Here is a 6,257-nt window from a genome sequence, read left to right as displayed (position 1 = left end):
CTCTTTTCTGATCCTCCAAATCACACTAAGTGCAAGAGGAGAGCATACTTTGAGAGGTTATCAATTTTCCTTTCTTGAAATTTTCTTGTTTTTTTTTTTAGAAATTGGCTACCTAATTTCACTTCCCCGGCAACGGCGCCAAAATGTTTGATTAATTTAGTGTGATCTAAATTTCTATTTATAATGTCAACCCGGGGTTCGTAAACTGACGAAGTGAAGTGTACTATATGTACTAGATAACCATTTCCTTAGTCTTTTGTCGTTTTTAGTTTTTTTTTGGTTTTATCTTTCCCTAATGTGAGATGATGAAAAGGTGATAAAGCAAGTGAAATATGGATGATTATGGTGATCTCTAAAACTTAAAAGAAAGCAAGCTTTAAAATGACTGAAATGAAATCAATTCTTAAAAAGAAATAAAGACATCAAATAATAAACTAATGACATCGGCCCAGTATCTTTGTTGCTGAATGAAAATGAAAGTGAAATCTACACTAAATTCAATTAAAAGTAAGAACAACTAATCCACACTATTTCAACTTTTCAACTCAATCTTCCTTATGAAAAGATATCATGAAATGTTAAGCAATGTGAAATCTAAAAGAAGTTAAACTGCATAAAAGAAACTAATCACACTACTTTAACTTTCTTGACCTTTTGCCTTTCAGCTTAATTTACCCTATGAGAAACAGTCATGAACAAGTCAAGCAATGTGAGATCTAAAGAAAACTAAATCAAGCTATAATGAGTGATATTCTGGTCCCTAATACAGTTATTTGATTATAGAAAGGAACCATTAACAGATGAATAGCATGATATCTAAGAACAGAAAATAAATGTACTACTCAAGGAAATGACAGTACTTGAAAATCAAACTTCAGAAAACAAAATTCAGCGACAAAGACAAGATGATCTCGTATGCCAATAGTGATAAAAAGAAAAGGTGAAAAATTTCCCCGGGCTGCCTAAGAAAACCTGCAAAAACACTGATCAGTTGTAACCATGAAAGAGCAGCAATGAAAATGTAAATCAACAGAAATCAAAAGCTTTGTTATGTACAACTAATATACATGATGAAATAAAACGCAGAATTTAAATGACAACTGTACAGCTAATATACATGAACAGAAATAAAGTAATGCAAAAGTTAAAGGACAACTGTACAAGGTTTCAGTAAGCAGGGGCCCTCTGCCACTTCAACCAATTCAACGAACAGCTACACGCGGAAGTTTAAACCAGTCTTCTCATATATTAAACAGCAACGTAAAAGTGCAGTGGGGAAATACAACAGTCTTCAAATTACATTAACAAAGATTAATTTTTCAGTGTTCATGGACGCGTTATTTATAAGGAAGGAAAGTTAAACAGATTAACTACATCTACGCTATTAACCACGCTGCCAGAGACACGTAAATCCTCCTCAGCCCAGATCTAGGTAACTATCATCATGTTTATTAAATCCGAGAGGTATGGCTATTGGATTTGCGCTACCAGGATGTCTTCGTGGCTAAGGATTGTGCCACGTAGCTTCACGTGCTCAAAAACATAGCTACACAGAGCTGTGCCACCGCTGAACACTTCCGTTGACTATCCTTTGCCCCCTGTTTGACCGCGGGCTTTCATGGCCGTGCTGGGTGATCTGGAGGGACACGATCCATGTCCTTGACTCCTGGAACTTGCCCATGTGGCTCATCCCTTCAGAGGACACCTGTAGCATGGTATTTGACAAAACGGCTGCGGAATCCTGTGCTGGCTGTAGAATCCTGGATCAGCTGCGGAAACTTGTGTCGGCTGCGGAAACTGAGAAGCTTCCGCAACTGTCTAAAAAAAATTCTAAACCAAACAACAGTCATCAGCGTAGTTAGAAAATCATGTCAAAAGTTCCTTTTTAAACTAAAATACAATGATTTAATCGACTAGGTGGATGAAATGAGTGAAAAAAAAGGTTGAAAGGGTGTATAGGAAGGTGCAGGTTAGAGGCTCAACAATAAGCTGGGTTCTTTGCCAAGAAAATTTCAATTTGGCTATCAAAGTCTATCCTTATAGCTCATTATACCAACCCTATACTTGAACACAATCTATGTAACAAATACTCTTCCTTGCTTGCATAAGTGGTTGTCATGTATTCAACCTCTATAGTTGAAAGTCCCACTACAAATTGTCTCTTGCTCATCCAAATGACTAGTCCTCCAAATGGTTAAACACATACCCACTTGTACATATTCCTTGATCCAAACCTCTATCCCAGTCTACATCAATAAAGACACATATTTCCAACACTCTACCCAATCTGGGTCTTCCTTGGTAGTACAAACCATAATCACTAGTGCCACACAAATAACTAAAAACCTACTTCACTATTATCCAATGCTCCTCCCTTAGTTTTGACATAATTCTCTCACTGCATGTGCAATGTTTTGTTTGGTACAAACCATTGCATACATTAGGCTACCAAATGTATTCGCATATGGAACACGAGACATGTCTTCTTCCTCTTCCTATGTCTTAGGACATTGCTCAACAGATAAATTTGAACCTACATGAATAAGAACATTCACCAATTTACTATCTTGCATATTAAACCTTTGTAATATTATCTTGATATACTTCCTTTGGTTTAACTAGAGCTTCCTCTTTGCTCAACCTCATTTAATTTCCATGCCCAAAATATTTTTTGTAGCACCAAGATCCTTCATGTCAAATTTAGAGGACAATTGGATCTTCAAATCATGGATAATTTCTTTATCATTTCCAGTCAGCAACATATCATCCACATAAATTACCATATAAATAACATGGTCACCAATTAATATAAAATACACATAGTGATCTGCTTTTCTCTTTGTGAAGCCAAGTCCCTGTATATATGTATCGAAATTTTGATAACACGTCCTTGGTGACTGCTTTAACCCTTATAGATGTTAATTTGGCAGCTCAATGACAAATTCGAACCATGGGACAAGATTACTCTTTTAGAGAGGATCAATTTTGACTATTGAAGAACTCAATTTGGATAAGGGAAAGTGTATTTTGAATTAAATCCCACATGTGCACATTTGGTCAGGTCAGCCTTAGAGAAAATTGGACACTCTTAGAAGTCAATAAATACAGGTAACTCCAACCCTCATTTGGAAAAAATTATGAAGCATTTATTCTATTATGCTCTTTAGCTTCTTCTCACATAGTTCTAAGCCATTTCACGGAGATTGGCTCACACAGGTCCGAAATGCAAGGTTTGAAGCTCACAAGTGTGCTATGGTTTTGGTTTCCGATAATAGCCTTGTCACAGCCAATTTTTGGTTGCAACTACACACAATCCTGCTCATACATATGGATGACACCTTTCATTTGCATGCACATCACATCATGATATGTGCGGTTGGGACCTAAGGTTTGATTTTATTAGTTGACCACAAATTTCATCAGTTGACTGCAGAGTTTAGCAGTTGACCATAGACAATGATAGTTGACCGTAAGTTTCTGAATTAAGGTTTTGATTATTTGCATTGTTGGGTTCATCTCATGGATATTGTTTATTTGATTTTATGGATAGTTTATGGTTGAAAATATGGATCACTATACTCTCTTTTGTTGAATCGTTAAATGACAATCTAATAAGAAGAAGAATTTGAAAGGGTTTCCCCCATAGTGGGTTTTGCCCTGGTTTCTGACCAATCCTGGTGTCTCTATGTGTGAATTTTTTTCTCCTGTTGTTCCTATATGTTCTAATGCATTGGTGATGAAGTTGTTATTTCTATATAATTACACATGTTGTTGAATAATGTTGTAAAATTGAATAATGATATGACGTTATGGGGTGAATTTAACATGAAAATCAATAAATGCAATTATCTAAAGCAAAGAACAATATATCCCTTAGAAAATTTAACATGGTATTAGAGTTGGGCTGAAGAAAATTCATTGAAGATCACCCTTATGGAGACACCTTTGATGAAGCAAGAGAAGATGGAGGAGACATAAAAGAGTACTAGGGTTTGAAGAAAACCCTAGGCATTTTGGTTATTACAATTTGATGGATATTATGAGGTTGGGGCTTGGAAGAAACCCTAGATTATGACAAAGGTTTGAGATATGAAATCTAGAAAGCCTAGCATGATCAAAGTGAATATGTTCTATTACTTGTGACAAGATCGATGTAACCATACATGTAATAGTCTCATGTAAGCATGATTACTGATGAAGTTGTTTGAAATATAGTGAAGGAAATAATGTCATATGGACAATGGATAATGATGGTTCTTAAAGGATGGTTAAAGAGGGAGATTATCACCTCTCATTAAAGATAAGTAATCTTTCAATTTATGTTTCTTATTTATGTCTTTACATTTTCTTAGGTTTATTGATTTGATCATTGATTATGCTTCTTGCATGTATATTTGAGTATTTGGATATTTATAACCTCCTCATAAGATGTGATAAGTGGATCCTTCTTGAGGATCATCTCGGGTGTAGGAAAATATGGCTAGTGCAGGAAGAGAAGAGCTAGCGTTGGAAAAGGAAAAGAGGCACCTGATGAAAAGTTGACAAAGTGCACCAGCTTTCAATGTCAAGTTGCACAGGTATATAAATACCACAAGGTATGTATGGTGTATTGTTTCAATGTTTCAACTGTAATATTCGATGGTGTTGAAAATGCAACAAGATGATGGAGCTTAGTGAAAAGAAGTCACCTTCACTAAGTGGGCCTGTAGGCTATTTTTGGAGCAAAGTCTATTTTTATACATATGGATCATGGTTTATGAGTTGAAGGATGCTATTTATGGATGATTGGTCATGTTGGTAAAAATAGATGGACCTCTATTTTTAGACATATGGGCGGAGTCTATTTTTAGACTACCAGTCAAAAAATAGAACAGTCGAATATTATTAGCTCTTAATAATATTTGGACTATAAACATTATTTTATCCTCTTGCAGCACTTCAGTTCGAGCTACGGATGTGGCACATGCAACTTCCAGAAGGAAATACTCTTTTCCTATGGGTTAGTTGAGCTATTGCATTATGGACTTCAGTTACAACTCAAGTGATTGAGTTTGGTGGAGTTGATTGAGGAGTTGATGGAGTTGTGTTCAGTTTGACTTAGTTGAACTAGTTGTATTTAGTCTAACTGCCAAATACACTAGTGATGAGTGATGTGAATTAATTATTAATTAATTCACTAATTATTAACTCATAAATCAACTAAAGAATACATCAGTTAACTCAGTGCATGGACAGTTTAGTGGAGACAAGTGTTAGAGGTGGGTGAAAGAGTGAGACTACTATCAGTTGTGACTATAGTTGTGCATGAGATTTGCACAATCATTGATTGAGATTTCCAATGAGGATTGCGCAGTACAGGCCAAGGGAATTCGATCTTGGATCTGATCTATTCTCAACTTGGATTTTGCAGTAGAGGCAGGCAAATAGTGGAGGAGATTTGAACCGTGACCTATTCAGATCTGAGCTAGTTTTGTGTGTAGCATGTGGAGATAGTACTGAGTACTTGTGAGGAGTATTGTACTATGTATTGTTACATGTTCTCTATCATTATAATATGCATTGTATGCTTTCCCATTACATATTGTGTTGATATGTGCGATTGATGGTTCAATGTGCGCATGCGATTGTTTTTTTATTTCCGCAAATTGATGATCAATGGTAGAGGAGGTTATGTATTATGCATGCATTCCGAAAATAGTGTATAATCAGGATAATCTCTGTGAATAAGTGTTATATTATTCAAATTTCTACATGGCATCAGAGCGAAGTTGATCATCAGATCTATTATTCAGAAAGTGATTACATTTTATTTCTTCAGATAGAGTCGGTAATCGGGCCAGGTAGCCTCTGGATTCATCCTTCTTTTGGAAGGTGAGATATCCGGTAAATGCCCATACAGTCAATCTCTGTACGAGAAATACTTTGTTCTCACGAATTTTAGATCAGAAGCAATTGAGTTTTGAGCTGGTGGAATTCGAATTTGCAACATTGTTTTCTTGGTGTCGATGTTGAAATGTCTTTCAACGGATTGCGATTGGAGTATGCCCTTGAAGGCAGCTCAAATTATATTGCATGGAAAGATAGGATGGAGGCGGTGTTAGATGACAATGGGTTGAAGGAGTTCATAGATGTTGAGGTCCCAAAGCCTACTGATGCTACTCAAGTTGAGGCTTGGCAAAATAAGACAGCAAAGTGTCGAAGGATTCTGTTGGAGGGCGTGAAGGATCACATTGTATCCAGCCTGCATGGAAAGGCTT

Source organism: Pinus tabuliformis, chromosome 8 (genome assembly GCF_031772625.1).
Source record: "Pinus tabuliformis cultivar Carrire ecotype Pingquan chromosome 8, CPIR1, whole genome shotgun sequence".
Lineage (NCBI taxonomy): Eukaryota > Viridiplantae > Streptophyta > Pinopsida > Pinales > Pinaceae > Pinus > Pinus tabuliformis.
Note: the sequence above shows the minus strand (reverse complement) of the source record.